A 26,143-nucleotide genomic window follows, 5' to 3' on the forward strand; every position below is an offset into this window, starting at 1 on the left:
CACCTCCACCTGAACAGGCACAATTTAATGTCTCATGTCAAAGACTCCATCAGTACTTTTTTTATTATTCGTTGATGGGATGCGTGCATCACTGGCTAGGCCAGCATTTATTGCCCATCCCTAATTACTCTTGTTCTCTTGTTCAGAGGGCATTTAAAAGTCAACCACATTGCTGAGGGTCTGGAGTCAAGTGCAGGCCAGACCAGGTAAGGATGGTAGATTAGTGAACTAGATGGGTTTTTACAACAATGGTTTCATGATCATCATTAGACTTTTAATTCCAGATTTTTATTGAATTCAAATTTCACCATTTGCTGTGGTGGGGTTCAAACTTGGGTCCCCAAAGCATCACCCTGAGGTCTCCAGAATACCAATCCATTGAAAATACCACTAGGCCACAGCCTCCCCTCCCTCTGAAGTACTGGACTGAATCCACAACATTGTAATTCTTACTGTGACAGAAGTGGTGTCAAACTGTTTACTCTGAAGCAGCCCAGCTATAAAACTTTGCAACTAAATGTTATTAAGACTACACAGCAAGTAAACATGAAAGTCTTTGAACCTGACTCCACTTTGAAATGTCCTCCCTTGGCCGTAAAGCACTTTGGGATGTCCTGAGGTTGTTATAGAAATGCAAGACCTTTTTTTCACTTTTTGCCCACCTCTATCACACAGATTGAGGGATGTAGGCGGGAGCTTGTTAGGGGAACCATGAATGAAGTTCCTTCGAAACAAGCACCTGTTATCGAGATGGGTTAAAAGAGAAAGGACTCTACACTTTAGAGAATGTAGACTGAGGGGTGGATCTGATTGAGGCTTATAAGATGATGAATTACCCAGGAGCTTGAGAAGCTGAAGTTCCCCGTTGCTTTCTCCGTGACAAACGCCTCGTCCATAAAGAATCGATTTGTCAACCAATCAGCACCTTTTTCTCGTGTAGTATAAATTGTTGTGAACGTTTGAAATTTGGCATTCTTGTGTTTGGCCTGATGAGTGCAAGACAAAATGCTTTGGCAACATGTCTCTGTTTTCAGCAAGATTCAAGAATAGATTGTGTTCCAGTTCACAGTTTATACCAATTAAGAAGGTTAGGTAGGAGCAGAGTGCATGATATTAAGTTAAATAAGGCCAGATCTACATTAGATGTCAGAGCATCGTTCTTTTTCCAGGGAATAGTGGACCTCCGGAACAGACTGTCGTTTTGCGCCGTGGATGCCAATTCCCTAAATTCCTTTGAGAGTTGGATCTGTTTCTGACAAGGGGCAGTCATCACCTCTTACCAGAGACGAGGTGATTTCCTGGGCTGTTTTCAATTGCTCAGATATATCAGAAACTAATCGCCCAAATTTTTCTTCAGCAGTTTTAATCGCTTGGTAGTACAGAAATTAAATATTGCTGAAAAGAGAGACATGTTGCCAAAGCTTTTCGTCTTGCACTCGTCAGGACAAATACAAGAATGCCAAATTTCAAACGATCACCACAATTTGTGCTATAGGAGAAAGGGATGCTGATTGGTTGGCAAGTCAACTCTGATTGGCTGAGGTGTTGCCACAGTAAAGCAATGGGGAACAAAGGCTCCCCAAGCTCCCGGCTAATTCACAAAAGGTGTAAGGCTTGAATCTATTCCTTTTGTTTGCTGAGAATGGGTCCCTGCACCAATCACTAAAAGTTGCTGCACAAGTTAGCAAGGCTATAAAAAGAAGCAAACCAAGCACCAGGCTTTATTCCTAGAGGGATAGAAATGAAGTTATGCTAAATCTGTATTGAACCTGGTTAGGCTGCAATTAGAGTACTGTGTGTAGTTCTGGTCCCATGTTGTAAAAAGGAGATAGAGGCACGGAGACGGTGCAGGGAAGATTTACAAGGATGATACCAGAAATGTGTGTGTATTTTATCAGGAAAGGATTGACTGGCTGGTCTCTTCTCTCTTGAGAAAAAGAAGGTTGAGAGGTGACCTAACTGAGGTCTTTAAAATTCTGAAAGGTTTTGATAGAGGTGGATATGGAGAGAATGTTTCCTCTTGTAGGGAACAGCTAAACCAGAAGCCATTAACTTAAGATTCTAGGGGTAGAGGGTGGTATAGTGGTAACATTGCTGTACTAGTAATCCAAGGTGACCAGGCTAATACTCTGGGGAATATGGGTTCAAATCCCACCATGGTAGCTGTTGGAATTTGAATTCAATTAATAAATTTGAAATATAAAAATGATGATTATGACAATTACTCTTTGTTATTAAAAATCCATCTGGTTCACTAATATCCTTTAGGAAGGAAATCTGCTATCCTTATCCCCCCCCCCCCATTTGGCCTATGTGTGACTCCAGATCCTAACTGCTGACCCAGCTGTTCAGTTCAAGGGGGATTAGAGATGCACAGGGGAAAAAAATTGGCCGATCATCAAGAAATCCAATAGGGAATTAGGGAACTTCCTTACAAAGAGTGGTGAGAATGTGGCATTCACTACCACTGTGAGTGGTTGAAGTGAATGATGTAGATGCATTATAAGGGGAAACCAGACAAGGAGATGGGAATGGAGGGTTATGATGGTAGATAAGATGGGAGGAAGTTTAAGGATAAATATTAGAAAGGACTGGTTAGGCTGAATGGCCTGTTTCTGTGCCATGTATCCTTTGTAAGCTACTTTGATTTGTGATTGAGCTCAGAGCTGAGGTTAGACAATCTAACCCAAGGCTGCCTACCCATGCAACCCGAACAACAAACAGGAAATCGACTGGTTTCTTGCTGCTGTCTCCCACACACACAGCCAGCGACATCTTTGTGACTTTCTACAGTCAGAGGTGTAGGCGTAGACAGAACAAGGGAAAGACAAAAAAATTCTACACAAAAGTTTAAAACAATCCATTGTGAATCTGCAGTTGGAAATTCTTGAAAACTGTGAAACATTTTCATGATACCTTTTTTTCCATTTTATTTATAACTGATGGTGGTGGGCCAAAGAGGGTTTGGAAAAAAAACTTATTTAAGAAAGGGCAGATGAGTCAATGGAATATGTCAATAGAGAAACTACCACTTCTCGGCCTAGTTTGGCCAAGAGCCAGCGAGGTTGCTGTGACAACGAGCCAACATGACACATAGCTGCCTGGGCCCATATCTGACCACACACACACACACACACACACATACACACACACACACACATACACACACACACACACACACGCACCCTCACACACATACACACACACACACACACATATATATACACAAACACACCCTCACACACACACAAACACACATATCCTCACACACACACACACACACACCCTCACACACATACACAAACACACCCTCTCACACACACACACACATATATATATATAAATATATATACACACACACCCTCACACACATACACACACACACACATACACACACACACATATATATATACACAAACACACCCTCACACACACACAAACACACATATCCTCACACACACACACACACCCTCACACACATACACACACACACACACACACACATATATATATATACACACACACCCTCACACACACACAAACACACACACCCTCACACATACACACACACACACACACACACATATATATATAAATATATATACACCCTCACCCTCACACACATATACACACACACACACACACACATATATATATATATAAATATATATACACACACACCCTCACACACATATACACACATATATATATATATACACACACACCTCACACACATACCTCACACACACAAACACACACACACAAACACACACACCCTCACACACACACAAACACACACACACACACCTCTGAGCTGATTGCTGCCAACAAGCCACATAAGCTACCCACACCATTAATGTTTTTAACCACATGAGCACTTTTGTGAGGGATTCCAATATTGCAGAACGAAAAATTGGGTAAAAAGGTTGGAATATTGTGCTGCAATGGGCAGCGGGAGACGAGGCGGGCAAGCGCACTTAATTGCACAGCAGGGGATGAGATGTCACCTTCCCAACAGCGGCCTGAAAGTGAGGAATAGTGCAGCAGGTTGAAGGTGGATTGAGGCAGCAAGTGGCAGGAATCTATTTTAAATGCATTAGTCTGTCACGCGTTTTCATCAAAGCACAATTTCGCCAAATTAAATGATGCTGTTGCAAATAAGTCTCCAGCCAATGAGAAATGTGTGCCTTCAAATTCACGACTGGTTAAAGGTGGTGTGCAGCAGGTGAGATAGTCATCTGGTGGATTTGGGCTGAATAAGAGCTGCTTTTCTTTCATAGGGAGCCTTGTTGGACCCTGGGAAAGGAGTCATTGATGCATTGGGACCGGATGGTGGCAGTGCAAGGGAATGGAGATATCACAGAATTTTTACAGTACAGGAGGCCATTCGGCCCATCGTGTCGGCACCAGCTCTCTGAATGAGCGATTTGCTTAGTGCCATTCCCTGCCTTCTCCCTGTAACCCTGCACATTCTTCCTTTGCAGATCACAGTCTAACCCCCTTTTTGAATGCTTCGATTGAACCTGCCTCCACCACAGTCCCAGGCAGCACATTCCAGACCTTAACCACTCGCTGCGCGAAAAAGTTTTTTCTCATATCGCTTTTGCCTCTTTTTGCCAAACACTTTCAATCTGTGCCCTCTCACTCTCGATCCTTTCATGTGTGGAAACCATTTCTTTCTATCTACTCTGTCCAGGACCCTCAGGATTTTGAAAACCTCCATCAAACCTAGGAAATGGGTTTCACATCCGTTGTGTGGGAGGCCGAGGCACTTCCTTTAGAGGAGAAAGGAGAAGTCAAAGCACAATTCACCTTTCCCTTGATGCGTATTTCTGGCCAACCAATCCCCAGGATTCAAACTCATGAGTAATGGTGAACTAACGAATCTGACCGAGGGAGGCAGAGTGCTGGCTGTGCAAGGGGAATGGGGTATGGCTGACCGATGGAGGGAGGGTGGGTTGTGGTAGACCTACCAGAGATCGTGCAGGACAGAGCTGGACTACACGGGAAAGGTCAATATCTACAGATGAGAGGTGACGGTAGGAGATCCAAGGTTATAGAGGGAAGATCAATGGTGAGGTCCTGAGGGTAACAGAGGGCAGGTCAAGGAGAATGGAGTGCAGATCGAGGCTGATGGAGGGAAGGTGAAAGCTTCTAGCTCCAGGGTCACTATATGAGTTATGTTTCCTTCTATAATTCAAACAAGAGCTCACCAATCAGTCAAGCAAGACTGGTAAACTATATTGTTACTTCTTCATTCACATGTTGCTGGAGGACTCTTAATAGTATTGGTCAACTAACACATTCCAACTGCTGCATCACATGACAGGTGAGATCTTATCCTGTCTGATGATATGTACAGATTACAGACAGACCCACATCAAGCTTTTTCTTTTTGCTCTTTCTTTCATGGAATGTGGGCATCGCTGACATGGGCAAGATTTATTGCCCATCTCTGATTGCCCTTGAATTGAGGCCAGTTAAGAGTCAACCACATTGCTGGAGTCATATGTAGGCCAGACCAGGTAAGGACAGCAGATTTCCTTCCCTAAAGGGCATTCGTGAACCAGGTGCAATTTTACAACAAGTAATGATTGTTTCATAGTCACCATCAACACGAGCTTTATATTCCAGATTCATTCATTGAATTTAAATTCCAACTTGCCCTGGTGGGATTTGAACCTATGCACCCCTCCATGAACATTAGCTGGGCTGCTAGGTTACTAATCCAGTGACATTACGAAAGGACCTCCAGAATACAGGTCGAGGATGGAGATGACCATAGTCAGGTGGGCGGAGACCAGGATGTGGCTGATACAAAGTATATAGGACTCCCCATTGGTCAAAAGTTCTCAGGTGGGAGGACCTCTTGCTGCCATCACTGGGCAACTGGACCTCCTGCCACTCCCAGATGGCCTGGAGGAGAACCTGCAGGGAGGCATCGTTAACAGATGAATTAGGAGTAGGAGTAGGCCATTCAGCCCCCTCGAGCCTACCCCACCATTCAATAATATCATGGCTGATCAGATTGTGGCCTCAACTCCAAATCCCGCCAACTCCCGATAACTTTTGACTCCCTTGTTAGTCAAGAATTTATCTACCTCTACCTTAAAAATCTTCATGACCCTGCCTCCACCATTCTCCAGGGAAGAGATCTCCAAAGACTCATGACACGTTGAGGGATAAAAATTTCTCCTCCTCTCTGCCCTAAATGGGAGACCCCTTATTTTTAAACTGTGTCCCCTAGTTCTAGTCAGTCCCATGAGAGGAAACATCCTTTCAGCATCTACTCTTGTCAAGTCTCTTCAGGGTCTTATACGTTTTTATAAGATCACCTCTCATTCTTCTAAACTCCAATGGATACAGGCCAACCCATCCAGCCTTTCCTCATAAGATAGACTCATGGACATTTACAGCACAGAGGGAGGCCATTCAGCCCATCATGTCCATGCCAATCAACAAAGGTTTGACTGCACTAATCCCATTTTCCAGCGCTTGGCCTATTGACCTGGAGGCTATGGCAACGCAAGTGAATATCTAAATATATCTTAAATGTTACGAGAGTTTCTGACTCAACCACCCTTTCATGCAGTGAGTTCCAGACTCCCAGCATCCTCTGGGTGAAAAATTTCTTCTCAACTCCCCTCTTAGCCTTCTACCTCTTACCTTAAATCTATGCCCCCGGTTATTGACCCTTCTACTAATGGAAAAAGATAATCACCCCCTCCACCCCATCCCGAGTATCAGTAGAGGAAACCTTCTCTGAACTGCTTCTAACGCATACCAACATGCGAACAGGGAGCAGGAATAGGCCATTTGACTCTTTGAGCCTGTTCCGCCATTTAATAAGATCATGGTTGATCTGATCATAATCTCAAATCTGCATCTTGCCCACCCCCGATAACCTATCGCCCCCTTGCTTATCAAGATTCGATCCACCTCTGCCTTAAAAATATTAGAGTCATAGAATCATAGAGTTTTACAGCACAGAAAGAGACCCTTCAGCCCATTGTGTCCGTGCCGGTCATCAAGCCCCTATCTACTCTAATCCCATTTTCCAGCACTTGGCCCATAGCCCTGTATGCTATGGCATTTCAAGTGTTTTTCTAACTACTTCTTAAATGTTGTGAGGGTTCCTGCCTCTACCACCCCCTCAGGCAGTGAGTTTTATTTACCCCCCACCCTCTGGCTGAAAATATTTTCCTCCTTCTAAACCTCCTGCCCCTTACCTTAAATCTATGCCCCCTGGTTATTGACCCCTCCATTAAGGGGAAAAGCTTCTTCCTATTTACCCTTTCTATGCCCCTCATAATTTTGTATACCTCAATCTGGTCCCCTCTCAGCCTCCTCTTCTCTAAGGAAAACAACCCCAGCCTATCTAGTCTCTCTTCATAGCTGAAACGCTCCAGCCCAGACAACATCCTGGTGAATCTCCTCTACACCCTCTCCAGTGCAATCACATCCTTCCTATAGTGTGGCAACCGAAACTGCACACAGTACTCCAGCTATGGCCTAAATAGCATTCTATACAGCTTCAACATAACCTCCCTGCTCTTGTATTCAACGCCTCGACTAATAAAGGCAAGTATCCCATATGCTTTCTTAACCACCTTGTCTACCTGGCCTGCTGCCTTCAAGGATCTATGGACATGCACACCAAGGTCCCTCTGATCCTCTGTACTTCCTAGGGCCCCAATCATTATCGTGTACTCCCTTGCCTGGTTAATCCTCCCAAAATGCATCACCTCACACTTATCAGGATTAAATTCCGTTTGCCACTGTTCTGCCCATCTGACCAGCCCATTTATATCGTCCTGTAATCTAAGGCTTTCCTCCTCACTATTTATCACACCATCAATTTTCATGTCATCTGCGAACTTACTGATCATACCTCCTACATTCATGTCTAGATCATTCATGTACACTCCAATCAGCAAGGGTCCCGGCACCGAATCATGCAGTACGCCCCTGGAGCCAGGCTCCTACCACCTTTTCAGGAAGAGAGTTCCAAAGACTCACGACCTTCTGAGAGAAAAAAAATTACCTCACCTCCATTTTAAATGGGCGACCCTTATTTTTAAACAGTGACCCCCCCAGTTCTAGATTCTCTCACAAGAATAAACATCCTCTGCACATCCATGCTGTCAAGACCCCTCGGGATCTTTTCTGTTTCGATCAAATCACCTCTTATTCTTCTAAACTCCAGTGGATAGAAGCCTAGCTTGTCCAACCTTTCCTCATAAGACAACTCACCCATTCCAGGTATTAGTCTGGTAAAGCTTCTGTGAACTGTTTACAATGCATTTACCTCCTTCCTTAAATAAGGTGACCAATACTGCACACAGTACTTCAGATGTGGTCTTACCAATGCCCTGTACAGCTGTAGCAAAACATCCCTATTTTTATATCCCATTCCCTATGCAATAAAGGACAACATTCCATTTGTCTTCCTAATCACTTGCTGTACCACTTGCTGCTCCTGCTCCTTGTTCGTATGCGGTAGAAACAGTTCAGAGAAGATTTACTCTACTGATAGCTGGGATGGGCTGCGGGTGGGTGGTTATGTTATGAGGACAGGTTGAGCAGGTTGGGCCTGTACCCATTGGAGTTTAGAAGAATGAGAGGTGACCTTATTGAAACATATAAGATTCTAAGGGGACTCGACAGGGTGGATGCTGAAAGGATGTTTCCCCTCATGGGAAGAGACTAGAACTAAGGGACACAGTTTAAAAGTAAGGAGTCTCCCATTTAGGGCAGAGAAGGGAATTTTTTTTGCGTATATCCACTCGCACAGCCAGACAGCCGCTGCTGGATTTAGGGGAGCCCGTCCGGGTGCCCTGCCCATGTGGCGCCTGTCCTTTGACCCCCTGAGGTGACGGCAGGGTCGTGGCACGATTTCTGCCTCCGCACGATTGGCTGGGCGCCTTGTCCATGAATATCCGATTGGCTGGCCGCCACGTCATGTGACCTGCCCATGGCCAGCCATCCCGTCTATGAGTGGAAGGTGTGTGTACTGCACTACATCAAGATTCCAGCTGTAGTGTCGGAGGAGGGGGGTGGTGCGGACAGAGCTGAAAGGTTACTTATTTATCAGCAAAACCTCTAAGAAAGGGACTGTTGTATTTTCCCTACATTAGTACCTTTTCTTCCAGAGTACGATTGCCAACTCTCCAGGATTGGCCTGGAGTTTCCCGAAATTAAAGATTAATCCCTGGATACTGTTGCAAGCATGAGCGAGAGACAAATAGGAACAGAGGGATAGGAGCAGGCCATTCAGCCCCTCAAGCCTGTTCCACCATTCAATGAGTCATGGCTGATCTGAGACATAATTCCTTCACTGTTGCTGGGTCAAGACACTGGTTAAGACACTCCATAAAACCTACCGCTTGACCAAACTTTTGTCCTAGTATCTTCTTATGAAGCCCGGCACCAAATTTTGTTTGATAATGCTCTTGGGGTGTTTTACTACGTTAAAGGCGCTATATAAATGCAAGTTGTTGTTGTTGTTGATTGTATGGTTTGCTGCCTCCAATTACATCTCGTTTGCCTCAAGCACTGCCTCTAAGCTAATGTAGTAATTTTAACATAAAAGAATGTTCCAAAAATGCATGGTAGAGATGCGAGCCAAAGATTGAGGGATCATGAGCAGTAGATAAAATCTTATTCCAAGAGGCTGGTTTTGAGGAGTCCATGTCCAAATGCAGCAAGATCCGGACAATATTTAGACTTGGGCTGAAAAGTGGAAAGTAACATTCGTGCCACACGAATGCCTAGGCAATGACCACCTCCAACAAGACAGAGTCTAACCATCGCCCCATCACATTAAAAGGTATTACCATCACTGAATCCCCCATCATCAACATCCTTGGGGTTACCATTGGCCAGAAACTAAACTGGACTAGCCATACAAATACTGTGGCTACAAGAGCAGGTCAGGTCAGAGTTGGTCTTAAAGGAGCAGAGAGGTCTAGGGAGGGAATTCCAGAGCTTAGGGCCTTAGAGGCGACTGATAACATTGGAAATTTTGCAATTGGCAATAGATGCGAGTTGAATTGTTAATTTCAAATCTGAGATTGCTAGATCTTTGTTAACAAAAGATTTTAAGGAATATTGGCAAAAACATGCATTTTTTAAAATTCATTTACCGGATGTGGGTGTCGCTGGCTGGGCCAGCATTCGTTGCCCATCCCTAATTACCCTTGAGAAGGTGGTGGTGGTGAGCTGCCTTCTTGAACTGCTGCAGTCCATGTGGTGTGGGTACACCCACAGTGCTGTTAGGGAGGGAGTTCCAGGATTTTGACCCAGCGACAGTGAAGGAACGGTGATATATTTCCAAGTCAGGATGGTGAGAGACTTCGATGGGAATGTCAAGGTGGTGGTGTTCCCATCTATCTGGTGCCGTTGTCCTTCTAGAGGGTAGTGATCGTGGGTTGGGAAGGCTGCCTAAGGAGTCTTGGTGAGTTGCTGCAGTGCATCTTGTAGATGGTACACACACTGCTGCCACTGCGCATTGGTGATGGAGGAAGTGAATATTTGTAGATGGGGTACCAATCAAGTGGGCTGCTTTGTCCTGGATGGTGTCGAGCTTCTTGAGTGTTGTTGGAGCTGCGCTCATCCAGGCAAATTGAGAGTATTCCATCACGCTCCTGACTTGTGCCTTGCAAGTGGTGGACAGGCTTTGGGGAGTCTGGGGGTGAGTTACTCGCCGCAGAATTTCCAGCCTCTGACCTGCTCTTGGATTGCTTCAGTATCTGAGGAGTCACGAGTGGTGCTGAACATGGTGTAATCATCAGTGAACTTCTGACCTTATGACCTCCTCCCAGGTGGCCTAGTGAGTCACTGAGTTGTGCCAAAGAAAGGAGGTTATTGGTGGCTCAAGGAGGAGGCCCATCAGCCCCTTCTCAGGGCATCTAGAGATGGCAATACATGGTGACATTGCCAACGACGTTCTGAATCCCAACAATGGACAAAGGAAAAAATATGGAAATTTTGCTCCCGGCTCCTGATTGAAGTTGCCAACTCTGGTTGGACTTATTCCTGGAGATCTCATCACAAGACCTCCTGCCCCACCAGCCCCACACTCCTGCTATTGGTCGTCTGACTTGTCCATTTTTAAAATGTTCTGCTTTCCCGCACCATTTGGAACGTGAACAGCCTCTTAATTATCTGATTGGATGATCATTGTCGGTCAAACTATCTTTTGTTTATCCCACCTCCAATGTTTTTAGAACCAATCAATGAAAGTGTTCAAATAACATTTTTTTTTCATTCCCCCCCCCTGTTCGTTTTCCTCCTAGGTTTCTGCTTAAAGGGCAGTCTTTCAGACAAGCCGTTAAACTGAGGCTCCATCTGCCCTCTCAGGCGAATGGAAAGATTCCATGGCCATTACCCAAAGAACAGGGGATTTCTCTCAAGTGTTCTGGGCTGATAAAAATCCCTGAACCAACATCACTAAAAATACAGATGATCCAGTCATTATAGCATTGCCATTTGTGGGAGCTTGCTGTGTGCAAATTGGCTGCCCTGTCTCCTAAGATATAACTGTGACTCCACTGCAAAACTAATTGATTGGCTGTAAAGTGCTTTAGGACATCCTGAGGTTGTGGAAGGCGCTATATAAATACAAGGTCTTTCTTTTAGTTCTAATGGGCTGATAAGCAAAGGGCTCATTATATAAAAAAACTAGAATGTATGACACTCACTGGGGAAAGCCCATGCAGTAGGTGAGAGGAGAACTGACATTTCAACTCTCGTTCTGACTCCTATGACTTAGCGATGTATGTGGCCCATGGCCTCTGAAATGGGCCTATGGATCGTTGTGGGGGATTGTCAATAACCCACAGAAGGGGTGCCCAAACTGCAGTGTGTGGGCTACATACTGACCCTAACTGTTGGCATTCCTGTCCTTAAAGCCCAGGAAACTCAGATGCATTTTCTCTACATTAACCAGTGACTACACTTCAAAAGTGTTTAACTGACTGTAAAGCACTTAGGGACATAGAAATAGGAGGAGGCCATTCAGCCCCTCCAGCATCTTCCACCAGCCACTGCGATTATAGCTGATCAGTGACTCTCCTTTGCCCCAGATCGCTTAATACTTCTGGCTAACAAAATCCAACAATCTCAATTTTAAAGTTAACAATTTAATAATGCATTGATTTCCATTTGTGGAAGAGAGTTCCAAACTTCTCCCACCCTGTGCGTGTAGAAGTGTTTCCTAATTTTAATTCTGAAAGGCTTGGCTGTAATTTTTAGACTCTGCCTCCTTGTCCCAGACTCCCCAGCTGGTAGAAATAGTTTCTCTCCATTTTACTCCATCCGTTCCTCTTAATATGTTGGAAACTTCAATCAAATCATCCTTTAATCTTCTAAATACAAGGGAATACAACACTAGTTTGTTTAATCTCTCCTTGTATCTAAACCCTTGAGACCAGGTCTCATTCTAGTGCATCTACACCACACTTCCTCCAAGTCCAATATGCCCTTCCTAAGGTGTGGTGCCCAAAATTGCACCCTGCATGTCCGGGTATTGTCCAACCGAACCGGTTTGTACAGTTGAAGCTTTGGAACATCCTGATGTTGTGAAAGGCACTGTATAAATGCATTTTCTGTTGGGGAGGGAGTTTCAGGATTTTGACGTGGTGGCTATGAAGGAACGGACAGTATATGTCCCAAGCACGTGCGAATTGGAGGGAAACTTGCAGATGATGGTGCTTCCCTACGCCTGCTGCTGTTGTCCTTCTATGTGGTGAAGGATGTGGGTTTGGGAGGTGTGATCCCTGCCACATACATCAATGCCACAGGAATCAGTGCTGGGACCTCAACTGTTTACAATTTATATAAATAACTTGGATGAAGGGACGGTTGCCAAATTTGCTGATGACACTAAGATAGATAGGAAAGTAAGTTGTGAAGAGGATGTTAAAAAAAATAGATAGATTAAGTGAGTGGGCCAAGATGTGAAAAATGGAATATAATGTGAGAAAATGCGAAAATTGTCCATTTTGGCAAGAAGAATAAAAGAGAGGCATGGTGAGAGTTTGCAGAGCTCTGAGATGCAGAGGGATCTGGGTGTCTTACTGCGTGAATCGCAAAAAGCTAGTACGCAGGCACAGCAAGTAATGAGGAAAGCTAATAGAATGTTATCATTTATTGTGAGGGGAATTGATTACAAATGTAGGGAGGTTATACTTCAGTTATACAGAGCACAAGTGAGACCACATCTGGAGTAGTTTACAGTATTGGTCACCTTATTTAAGGAAGGATATAAATATGTTGGAAGCAGTTCAGAGAAAGTTTACCGGACTAATACCTGGAATGGGTGGGTTGTCTTATGAAGAAAGGTTGGACAGACTAGGCCTGTATCCACTGGAGTTTACAAGAGCAAGAGGCGACTTGATTGAAACATGTAAGATCTTGACGGGTCTTGACAGGGTGGATGTGGAGAGGATGTTTCCTCTTGTGGATGAATCTAGAACTAAGGGTCACTGTTTGAAAATAAGGGGTTGTCAACTTAAAATGGAGATTAGGCAAATTTTTTCTCTGAGAGGGTCGTGAGTCTTTGGAACTCTCTTCCTGAAAAGGCGGTGGAAGCAAAGTCATTGAATATTTTTAAGTCAGAGTTGGTTAGATTCTTGGTAAGCAAGCGAGTGATAGGTTATTGGGGCTAGGTGGGATGCAGATTTTGAGGTGACTATCAGATCAGCCATGATCTTATTAAATGGCGGAGCAGGCTCAAGGAGCCGAATGTTCATATCTTCATATGAATGAGGGATATTAATGGATTAAGCTGGTCTTCCAGGAAGAATGAGAACATGGGGGTGGGCTTTCTTGTTTATGTGAAGTGAGATCCACTTATTAACAAATAGGCAGTGCAGGATAGTTCTGTGAAAGTTGAGTTGGGTCTGAGAAAGAAAGTCTTGCACTTAAAAAGTGCCTTTCACCACCTCAGGACATCCCAAAATGCTTTACAGCCAATGAAGTGAGGCAACTGAAATGAGTCTATTTGTACACAGCAAGCTCCCACAAATGGCACTACAATAATGATCTTTTTCAGTTGCTAATTTATGGATAAAATTTGGTTGGGTTGGGACACAGGGAGGAATTTCCCTGTTCTTTTTTTGTAGCTTTGCCGTGGGATCTGAGGTGGCAGACACAACTGTTCAACGTCACACCTATAGGACAGCACCTCCAACCGTGCAGCTCTCTCTCAGTGCTGGCACTGGGAGTCTCAGCCTAGAGTTTTGCACTCAAGTTGTCAATAGTGGGACTTGAACTCACAACCTTCTGACTTATAAGCAACAGTAAAGCTTACTTAATTACTTTCTGCCAGAAATTGTGCACTGTTTGTAGATGAAGGAAATTTATAATTTTGAACACAACTTGATACAATCAGTCAGTCTAATTGGAGTCTTCTCCCCACTCCATGGATATGCAAGCACTCTTAACCGCTGTGATGAGATGGGGGAAGGATGAGATGTTGTACTTTACCAAGAGTCATCCCATTACTGAAACAGCGTGTGCGGATTCTCACTTACGCTGCACAACAGGAATGAGCATTACAGTCACGTATTCATCGCAAAACCTTGTTTGAAATACTTCATGAGTCACAGCTGCCTGACCAGCCCTCCCCCCTTCCCCATCGCTTTTGAATAACTGATTCATCTTTTGCTAAATCACGAGTGATAGTCTCAGGAGGCATGGTGGCCGAGGAGGCAGGCTTATCATCTGAATACTCGTTTGGAGTTCCAATAGCCAAGAACCAAAAGTCCCATCAGAGCTACTGAATCAGACTCAAGACCTGCCTATGTTGGGACTTTCCACCATACCCCCCACCACCACCCCACCCAAAACTATCCTACCAGCAGCTTTATTGGCTATATTTTCACAGGCAGTGGATGCGCTACAGTGACCATTATGTACGTTGAACTTTACCCAACATCTGTCCAACAATAGGCAACATCATTGCACTCCCCTCGTGGGCAGGAATCACTGGATGACTTCTCTTTATTAAGGACACACAAAAAGCCTAATAAATGTATCCCCTTTTTTAAGGCAGCATGACTATTAAACAACATAGGAGCTTTGAAACTGGAGGAGGTCATTCAGCCCCTCGAGCATGTTCCACTGACTCCCCAGAGTCATTGGACGCTGAGCAGCAGCAGGAATTCTGGCTGTTTCTCTCCCCCCTTAACCCGGGAGTCCTACCACCAATTGTAGTGTCCTCTGCAAGTGTGGCTGAAGCGTATCAAAAATTGAATTGTGCATTCTGTCCATTTAAGGCTCCCATACACACATCTACCATCAGAGGGATTCTGCTAGGAAGAGATAATAAAGGATCCATGTTTGACAGCTCAAGCAATTCAATTTTAAATGAATCTGTGGCTGAGTGTATAACTGTTTCTGTTCCAGGAATTTCAAACCCACCATTCTGGCCGAGACCTGTTCGTTGTTTGGGGATTAGGACCTGGGGCATTCTTGGTTTGTGCAACTGGGAGATGGAGCTTCTATCTCCATGCCATAAGGATTTCAAGATTGGCTTCCCACTCAAAAGCATCCACGTGCTGAAAACGAAAGTGGACCTAGCATTGATTCCTTGCTATGTCACTATCAACTCTGCACCAATACAATCAATGCCTCTGTATCCTAACTCTTAGCTTCCTATCCATCAACTAACCACCGATATTCCATGCTGTTATATTTCCTCATATACCATATGCCTGATTTTTTTCTAATGTGTCTCTTGTAAGACACCTTATTGAATGCCTTCTGAAAATCCATGAGCACTGCATCCACCACAGGCCTATTCATTCTAATTGACCACTTCTTTGAAAAATCCTATGAAATTTGTCAAACAGAATGTGCCTTTAATAAATCCATGTTTGGTGTCCTTGATTAACCTGTGCTTTTCTAGGTACTCACTACTTTTCTCGAATTATGGGGCCTAAGAATTTGCCCAAAATTAATGTTAGACTAACTTCCCCAGTTTAGTCACCTATGCCTCAGTGGTAAGCACTCCAAGTGAGAATCTGCTATATAAATGCAACTTAGTGTTGTTACTGCCACAGTCTTGCACCTGGTTCAAGTCCCACTCCAGAAACTCGAGCACAAGAATTTAAGTTGACTTTCTAGTTTAGTTTTAAAAAATTCATTCATGGGATGTGGGTGTTGCTGGCTGGGCCCCGTATTTATTTGCCCATCCACAATTGCCCCTTGAGAAGGTGGTGGTGAGCTGCCTTCTTCGCCTGCTGCAGTCCATGTGTTGTCGGTACACCCACAATACTGAGAGAGTGCTGCACTGTCGGAGTTGCTGCCCTTCAGGTGAGAGTTAAATTGAAGCCCCATCTGCCATCACGCAGAAGATCCTGTGGCGCAATTTTGAAGACGAGTGGGGGAGTTGCTCCCAATATATATCCCTCAACCAACATCACAAAACGTTTTCTGGTCAGTGCCACATTGCTGTGTGTGGGATCTTGCTGTGCGCAAATTGGCCGACGCGTTTCCGACATGACAACAGTGACTACACTTCAAAAGTACTTAATTCGTGATGTCATATGAAAGGCGCTAAATGTAAGTCTTCCTTTCTTTTCTGCCCTCCCTCCTTCAGCAACGCTATTTTATTGGCTCTTTCCCAGAGCCAAAGTGGCATATTTTGCAGGTTTAACAGGAATTGAAATATTATAGCCAGAATCTCTGCTCTTTCACTTCGACTTTATTGAACTTGAGGGTGGCATTCTTTTTCCAAATAATTTCCTTTTGTACAGTTACCTGTATCAATTGTTCCATACCCTCATCTAGCACACCTACGCTCTCACTTCCATCATCGCTTTACGAACTGGTGCAAAAATATTTATTTCGTATTTCTGCCAAACTTTCATCCTACACAGTTAAAGTGCCCTTGAGACAGAAAGCTTATAAACATGCCAGCCTTGCAGTGCGCAAATTGGAGGCACATTTCCATTACAACAGCAACTACACTTCAAAATACTTAATCGGCTGTACAGCACTTTGGGACATCCTGAGTTCATGAAAAGTATTGTGGAGGAGAAAGGCGAGGGGTCTGGACAGAGTAGATAGGGAGACACTGTTCCCACTGCCAGAAGGATTGAGAGCCAGGCGACACCAATTTAAGTTGATTGGCGAAAGGACAAATTGCGACATGAGAAAAGTTTTTTTTAAACGCATGGAGTGGTTAGGATCTGGGATGGACTGCCTGATACTGTGGCAGGGTAGATTCAATCATGGCTTTCAAAACAGAATTGAATCATTATCTGAAGAGAAAGGATTTGCAGGACGATGGTTAAAGGCAGGGGGAGTGGGACTAGGTGAGTTGCTCTTGCAGAGAGCCAGCACAGACATGATGGGCTGAATGGCCTCCTTCGGTGCTGTAACTATTTTATTCTATTCCATGAAAAAGTATTAAAACAACAAAGAAGGAAACATTGACAGGTTGTCAATTGGGGGATATGATGATGAAATTTTGTATTTCAGCCCCACCCTACTGGAAAGTAATTTAATTGACAACTAGAAAGTTCCAGAACCACTCATAGCAGGTAAACAGATGGTAACTTAAATAAGAAAAACAGATGGGGTAGTTGGGAGGGTGGTGCTGCACTGATTTATATGTTAATATAACTATATGTATGGATAAGTTAAGGAGAGATTTAATAGTGGAGTCCAAAACCATGAGGGGTTTTGGCAGAGTAAAGAGGGATAAACTGTTCCCAATGACAGGAGGGTCAGTAACCAGAAGGACACATATTGAAGATAGCTGGTAAAAGAAACAGAGGGGGAGATGAGGAGCATTTTTTTACACAGCAAGCTGTTGTGATCTAGAATGTGCTGCCTGAAAGGGCAGTGGAAACAGACTCAATAATAACTTTCAAAAGAGGATTGGATAATACTTGAAAAGGACTATTGGGAAAGAGTATCGGTAGAGGGACTAATTGGCTTTTTCAAAAAGCTGGCATAGACATGACAGGCTGAATGGCCTCCTTCTGTGCTGTATGATTCTATTCTGTGAGGACTCATGTGCAGGGAGGTTTATTATAGTAATAAGACTTTCACCTATTACGGGTGACTCACACTCAAGTTGTCACACTCTTGAGAATGCCAGTCATGTGTGCATTAGGGCCGTTATGCAATGGTATTGAATTCTGCTCCCCTATCTGAAACCTTGCTTCCGCAGAAGACAGAAACAGCCCAAGAAAATGCACACACAAACATACCGTTTCATGGGGATTACTGTCAATCATACAGGTATCATCACAAGGCACTGTGTCAGAGATAGTCTTTCAGAATGACTGATGCTGTGATGCACAACCACTTGTCGGCACCTCAGCTATACAGTCAATGAAGCACTTTCTTGAAGTGTAGCCACTGTTGTAGTCTAGGGAAATACGGCTGCCATTCTAAACCCAGCAAGCTCCCACAAGCAACAATGTGTTGATGCTCAGATCATCTGTTTTTTATGATGTTGATTGAGGGACAAATATTGACTAGAATACAGGTCTAGCTCTTTTCAAATGGTTCTATCTGAGCGAGCAGACCCTGGCCTCTTTGTAATATCTCAGTGGAAAGATGGCACCTCTGACAGTGCAGCATTCCTTCAGTATTGCAGCGAGAGTGCAGAACTAGATTACAGGGCTCAGGTGGCTGGAGTGGGACTTGAACCCATGACCTTCTGAATCAGAGGCAAGCCTGCCACTGGCACTGAAAGGGGAAGCGATAGAATCAATAGTCAAATGGAAACAGAAGGTCATAGAATCACAGAGGCCATTTGACCCATCTCTGCTGGCTCTCTGAAGAGCGATCCAATCAGTCCCATTCCCCCATTCCAGCCCTGCAAGTTTATTTCCCTCAAGTGCCCATCCAATTTCCTTTTGAAATCGTTAATTGTCTTTATTTCTACCACCATCATAGGCAGCGAGTTCCAAGTCATTACCACTCGCTGTATAAAAAAGGTTCTCACTCAGATCTCCCCATATCCCTTGCCCAAAACCTTAAATCTGTGTTCTCTAGTCCTGTACCATCAGCTAATAGGAACAGCTTTTCTTTGTCTACCTTATTTAACCTGTCATAACCCTGTACACCGCTATCAAATCTCTTCTCAACCTCCTTCGCTCCAAGGAGATCAACCCCAACTTAACCTTGCCGCTAAAATCCCTCATCCCTGGAACCATTCCCTTGTCAATCTCCCCTGCACACTCTCAAATAGCTTCACATCTTTCCGAAAATGTGGCAACCAGAACTGGACACATTGATCTAGCTGTGCTCTAACCCTTGCTTTATAAAGGTTCAGCATAACTTACCTGCTTTTGTACTCAATGCTCCTACATACGAAGCCCTGCGTCCCACATGCTTTGCTAAGAACTCTCATTATTTCCTGCCACCTTTAAAGATCTATGCACATGAAGATATAGGGCCCTTCTTTTGAAATTTGTCTTTTTGTTCTTTAGTAGGTCATGATAAAATTAATCATTTCAGGGCATTGGATATTGGCAGGGACAGTCTGGAAATTTCCAGCTTTGTGGAATTTCCTCTCCTGTGGAGCCGGAGATGCAACTTTGAACAGCAGTTGGTGACATCTGGTGGGCAGCATGTTTTAGTGCAGCTGCATAACTGCCAGTGTCAGCACGCCCACCAATACCAGGCCAGCGCGCACTTGTGTAAACGCCAGACCTTCCCCTGCATTAGCACCCAAAGACACACGGAATGTAGACTCAGATGCAAAAAGGCTTGTAGAGGTTTTAGGTGTGAGCGATTCACACGCGTAACTACAGCATGCCCAAGTCTCCTCAATATTTTATGGCAGTCCCTACCACCTCCCTCCTCCCCCTCCCCCTCAACTCCCAGTGCAACATAGGAACTGGAGGAGGCCATTCAGCCCCTTGAGACTGTTCTGTCACACAATGAGATCATGGCTGATCTGTGACCTACCATATACCCCCTTTGCCCGATACCTCTTTTAATACGAAAATCTATCAATCTCAGTTTTAAATTCAATAATTGATCTAACATTTGTCTAAAATTTGTGCAAGAGAGTTCCAAACTTCTATCACTATTTGTGTGTAGAAGTGTTTCCTAATTTCACTTCTGAAAGGTCTGGCTCTAATTTTTAGACAATGCCCCCTAGTCCAAGGCTCTCCAATGGTCTTGTGGCAGAGTGGGTAGTGTCCCTGCCTCTGAACTAGAAGCTCCTGGTTCAAGCCCCACCCTAAGACTTGATGGCCATGGAAAATATGTGCCATGGTATAGTTCTGAACAAAGAGAAAATTAAAGGCTTTCACCACCAGGATGCCCCAAAGTATTTTATAATGAATTATATTTTGTTGTAGTATTGTCACTTTTGTGAAGTAGGACATGCAGCAACCAAATTGTGCACAGCAAACTCCCACAAGCAGCAATGTGGTAATGACCACATTATCTGTTTTTCAGTGATGTGGATTGAGGGATAAGTATTGGTCAGGACACTGCAGGGAGGACTCCCCTGCTCTCCGTCAACATGGTGGCATGAGAGGTTTTACATATCCACCTGAGATGGCAGACATCTTGTTTTAACATCTAATCTGAAAGGCGGCACCGCTGACAGTGCAGTGCTCCCTCAATACTGCACTGGAGGTGTCCTGCTCCAGGAACCCAGGACCTTCTGCCTTAGAATTGAGATTGTTACCAACTGAGCCACAGCTGATGCCCTGAATAAAACAAACAGAGGTGCTCAAAATATGTGCGTGAATGAAGCAGTGCATGAGGGAAGGGGAGGCGAGGTCAGCAAACAGCAATGGCCAGGATCAGGGGAGGGGAGGCAGGTGGAGAGATTTAGGGAGGGAATTCCAGAGCATAGGGCCCAGGCATCTGAAGGCACGGCCGCCAATGGACCTCTCCACCTCTCTCTCTTCCTTTAAGATGTTTCTTAAAACCTATCTCTTTGACCAAGCTTTTAGTCACCTGTCCTAATATCTTCTTGTAGCACAAGAGGCTAGAATGGACAGAGATTTCTGAGGGCTATGGGTCTGGGGGTGGTTACAGTGATAGGGAGAGGGCAAGGCCATGGAGAAACTTTGAATGCAACTTTGAGAGCTTCAAAGTCTGTTCTGATGGCTGAATTAACCTTGTGACAAGCTTTTATTTGAAACATCTGCCCCTAAAGCTGGTTGACAGGCTTCTATCTGGCCTTGATGGTGATGGGGTGGAAGTTTCTATCTAGCCCCATATCTTGTTATAATTTTCCCTGGGACAATACTGTTTCTGTTCAACTGTTGACTCGGAAGTTACCAAGCGCAAGTGAGTACTGGTTTGGTGTGGGGGGGATGCGGTGTGTGTGTGTGGAGGGGGCGGGTGATACAGTTGCCAACTCTCCAGGATCACCTTGGACCCTCCAGGAACGAATGATACACTTCCAGCGCATTGCAGTTTGTAAAGTTTGGGAGAAAAATCACCGGGCCAATAAAAAAGATAATGTTTGAGAAATAAAATTGCTTTGAACACATCAGTTCTAAAGATATTGCAGAGAGAGAGACTCTTTGATTGACAATCAAGTATCATGCAATCGGGTAAGATTGAATCTACTCGCTTTCCAGTTGGTTGTGGGATGGCAGGGCACTGACCAATGGTGGCTTGATGGGGGTGCGGCAGTGGAGAGGTAAACCCCTCTTTCCATCAACTTTATATCAAGAGGCCACAGGTTGAAGAACCATTAAGCGAGCAAGTCGGCGGCAGTGGTTTAGGCTTACTTTAGTGAGGAGCCAGTATGGACATGATGGCATGAGGGGCCTCCCTCTGGCATCCAGTCCCACTCCAGAAATTGAGCACAAAAACAAGGCCGACACTCCCAGTACGGTAGTGAAGGAGGGCTGTACTATTGGAGGAGCCGTCTTTCAGGTGAGCTCTGGAATTCCCTCCCTAAGTCTCCTTTGTGGTGCTCCTTAAGAGCCCTGTCTTTGACCAAGTATCTGAATGATTGAGAATTTAATGAACTTGACCTGACCACATATGATCTGTGGACTTTAATACAAAATGCAGAAAGCAGCAGATATTTCATTTGTATTCCAGAAGTTAAAGGGACCTGCATATTGCAACGTGTTGCAATTTTTTGTATGCTGAAATCAGGGTGACCAACTCTTATGAAATAAAATAAGGAACACTTCGACTGGGGGACTGGAAAGGGGAGTGCTTGCTCATGACCCTATGACTATTGGGGTGCTGGGCGGTGGGGGGGGGATGCGGGGGCGCATGGTGTGGTGGTTTGAAGCGACTAAAGCTTAAAACTTGTCTTGCGGAATCACAATAGACATTATCATCTTTCTGCTGGCTGACTCACAGACTTGCAGTCCCGCTCAAATCGCTCAACTGAGACCCCCAGGCTCAGTCTCCCACAGGGTGCCCTGCAAACACGGGACAAAAGGCTTCCCTTAAGGGACGCAGGAAAAAACTGTCAAAATAAGAGATGAACCCTTGAAACAGGGGACAGTTGGTCACCCTGGCTGAAAGTATCATAGTTGTGCAAACCTTATATTATTTTACACTTTATTTTTATTTTCATTTTAACGATTGTCTATAATTATGGGCTGAATTTTAAGTTGGGGTGGAGGAGAATGGGGGGGGGGGGCATATTGCTTGTCCCCCACCCTTCTGGTAGAAAAGTCAGTCTGCTCCTCAGGGAAAGGAAGTTCCGCCATTGAGAGCTATGGGCCAATCTGATTGGCTGGCAGCTGAGTAGTCCCAACAGCACCAGTAGCAAGGAGTGGCGCTGCTGGGGCCATACAGAAGGTGCCGGGAAGAAGTGTCATGGATGCCGGACTAAGGTAAGTCAGGACTTCTTGGGCGGGGAGGGATTGGGGACCCGGTTGGGCGGGGAGATTTGAGGCCGGGGGTTAGAGGTGGGGGGTAAAATCTAGGGGAGATGGGGTGCCCCTGATGCCCACAGAGCACCGGCCGGAGGAGTTAATCCCTTCCCTCCCACTTTCTCACCAGGGAAGCAGCCTGCCCACTCTCCTCCGCCTTCCACCACCAGCCATATTATGTTGTTGGAAGTGGAATTAGGTCCTTAACTGGCCCTTAATTGGTCAATTAAGGGCCCCAGTAGGAAGGCACACAGGTTGGCAGATGGCTTACCCTTCCACTGTATTATGGGGGACAGCTCGGGGTGGGTGAGAAGGCGGTGGGCTAGCCACCCGTCATATTTTATGCTCCCCACACCCCCACCTCAAACAGGCCCAGCCATAAAATTCAGCACTGGGTCATAAATTATGATTGATTGTATGAATTGTATCATCACCCCAGTTCGGTAACTGCACCATGACGATATGTGTATGTATGTTTGTAGGTTCAATAAACCAATTATCAAACAGATACTTGGTAGTACAGAAGTTGAATCTTGCTGAAAGAGAGAGACACCTTGCTGCAGATTTTCGTCTGGCACTCATCAGGACAAATACAAGAATGCCAAATTTCAAATGATCACAACAATTTATACCACAGGAGAAAAGGGTGCTGATTGGCAGTTCCCAGGTAATTCAAAAAAGGTGCAAGGCTTGAACATATTCTAACACGAACATCTTCCTACTTAGTGACCTGTTCTCTGCAAACAAAAGGAATATGTTCAAGCCTTGTGCCTTTGTTGAATTACCTATAGTTCTCCATTGCTCTCTCCATAGCAACATCTCAGCCAGGGTCGACTTGCCAACCAATCATCACCCTTTTCTCCTGTAGTATAAATTGTTGGGATTGTTTGAAATTTGGCATTCTTGCGTTTGTCCTGATGAGTTCAAGACGAAAAGCTTCAGCAACATGTTTCTCGTCAGCAAAACTAAGGATGAATGAACCAATCATCTATCTAAGCTTTCCATCGCCAGTTTTAGTATCTCTTAATGTGGCTCGGTGTCAAATTTAGTTTGTTAACTTCTAGAAACAAAAGAGCAGGAGTAGGCCATTCAGCCCCTTGAACTTTCTCTGCCATTCAACTAGATCATGGCTGATCTACCTCAAAGCCATTTTCCTGTTGCCATCCCTATATTTCTTGATGTCATTAGTACGTAGAAATCTATTGTTCTCTGTCTTGAACATACTCAATCACTGGGCTTCCAAAGCCCTCTGGGGTAGAGAATTCCAAAAATTCACTACCCTCTGAGTGATGAAATTCCTCCTCAACTCAGTCATAGAGTCATTATGCACAGGAGACCATGCCAGCTCTCTGTAGAGCAATCCAATCCTTCCCTTGCTCCGGGTCTATCCCTGTTGCCCTGCAAGTTTATTTCCTTCAAGTGCCCATCCGATTTTCTCTTAAAATCATTGACAGTCACCACCCTCGAGTCCCTGAATGGCTTCTAAAAGACTGTGGTTCCTAAAATTGGTTCCCAAAAGACTGTGTTCCCCTGGTTCTAGAGCCACCAACACAGTCAGGGGGAGAGTGCTGGGTACCTTTTATTATATTTAATGCGCTTTAGAAATGCAAATTGTTGTCCAGCTCTGAAGAAGTCGCACGGTCTCGAAACGTTAGCTCTTGTCTTTCTCTCCACAGATGCTGTCAGACCCGCTGAGTTTTTCCAGCAGTTTTTTTCTTTGTTTCAGATTTCCAGCATCCGCAGTGTTTTGCTTTTATTTATGCAAATTATTGTTGTTGGCAGAGCTTCAGTGGGGTGCCGCTTTAAGAGGCGAGGGCCCGCCCACGCCCCGACCTGATTGGTCGAAGACGACCGTCACTCAGGGGCGGGCTGACTTCCGGTCTGGACGCCAGTCGCCGCCGAGCGGGAGCGCGCGCCACAGAAAAGCTGAAGAGATTCGGAAGAAAGCTTTTCTTTTAAGCAAACCTCTTTTTCCCCCTCCCCCTCTCTCTAACGCGGAGAATTCGGCGGCGGCGATCGGGCCGATGCTGGAGTTTAAAATTTCCTCAGGTAAAAGAAAAAAAAATTAAAAGACAGGGAGGCCTCAGCGGCTGCGGACAAACGGACTTATTTTGTTGTTGGTATTTTAAAGCCCCCAACTATCTATCCGGCCCAGTTCGGACGCACAGTGTGGCGGATATTCGTCCCCCGCCGAGCGGATTTTATTTTTGCGCCTTTCACTGGCAGAAAGTTGTGAATCGGGAGCGGAATGGGCGGGGATGCCGCCCCGGGACCGGATGTGGTGCTTGACGGGTGATTGACGGGCGTTCCGGCCAATAGGAGGGGAGGTCCGTCAGTTACTGTCCAATGGGCACACGGCAGGGGCGGGGATTCTGTTTGATTGACTGCGGTGCAAAGCCCTGGTATGTGTTTGTATGTAAACAGCAGACGGTCTGTTACAAGAGGGGCTCAAGGTTACCACCAGGCTGCACTTTTGCACACTTAACTTTCTGGTGCTTTTTTTTATCTTTTATTTACATTACCTCATACTGTTTTGCATCGGCCTCTGTTGAGGCAAAACCCTCAAATGTTTTAAACTTTCTCAATTTTTCTTCGAAAAACATTTATATAGGAACATGGGTACGAATGAGGAGCAGGAGTATGGAGGCTCAGTCATTAAGTATATTCGAGAGAGACATTGACTGGTTTCCAGATATTAAAGATAAAGATTAAAGAGGATGTGGGGATGGCGTGGGAATAATGGAAGCAACGAAAACAGTACTGGAAAAACTCAGCAGCTCTGGCAGCATCTGTGGGCAGAGAAACAAGAACTCACGTTTCGAGTCCAATATGATTTTTTTTCCCCTTCAGAAAATGGTTTTAAGGTGGAAGATCAGCCATGATCTAGTTGAATGATGGAACAGGCTCGAGGGGCTGAATGGCCTTCTCCTCCTAAGTTCCTTGTTCCTGTGAGTGGGCTGTCTGGCTTCTTGAGAATTTGCGCTGCCATTTGATAAGATCACGGCTTATCTGATTGTGGCCTCAGCTTTGCTTTTCTGTCTACCCTATATACCCTTAGATTCATGATTAACAAGGGTGTCAGTCTAACTCAGCCTTAAAAATATTCAATGATCCAGCCTCTAGTGCTCTGTGGGCAAGAGAATTGCACCACTAATGACCATAATGACTAATGAGAGAAAAAAAACTCCTCATTTTCATCTTAAATGGGAAACTCCTTATTTTTAAACCGGACTTTAGCAGGTACATCAGCATTCATTGCAGCTAAAGTTTCAGGCCCACACTAATACTGATGTCTACCTGTC

The 26,143-nt window shown here is 44.8% G+C and overlaps 1 protein-coding gene across 1 annotated transcript in view; it reads left to right on the plus strand.

Moving 5' to 3' along the window:
• The first annotated feature begins 24,728 nt into the window (after positions 1 to 24,728).
• Positions 24,729 to 26,143, plus strand: part of LOC121272610 (BTB/POZ domain-containing protein 7-like) — a 63,824-nt gene continuing 62,409 nt past the window's right edge. The window contains exon 1 of the mRNA XM_041179284.1: positions 24,729 to 24,890. The gene's annotated coding sequence lies outside the window, so the exon portion shown is untranslated. The remainder of the gene's footprint in view (positions 24,891 to 26,143) is intronic.

The sequence above is a fragment of the Carcharodon carcharias genome, chromosome 34 (assembly GCF_017639515.1).
Source record: "Carcharodon carcharias isolate sCarCar2 chromosome 34, sCarCar2.pri, whole genome shotgun sequence".
NCBI lineage: Eukaryota > Metazoa > Chordata > Chondrichthyes > Lamniformes > Lamnidae > Carcharodon > Carcharodon carcharias.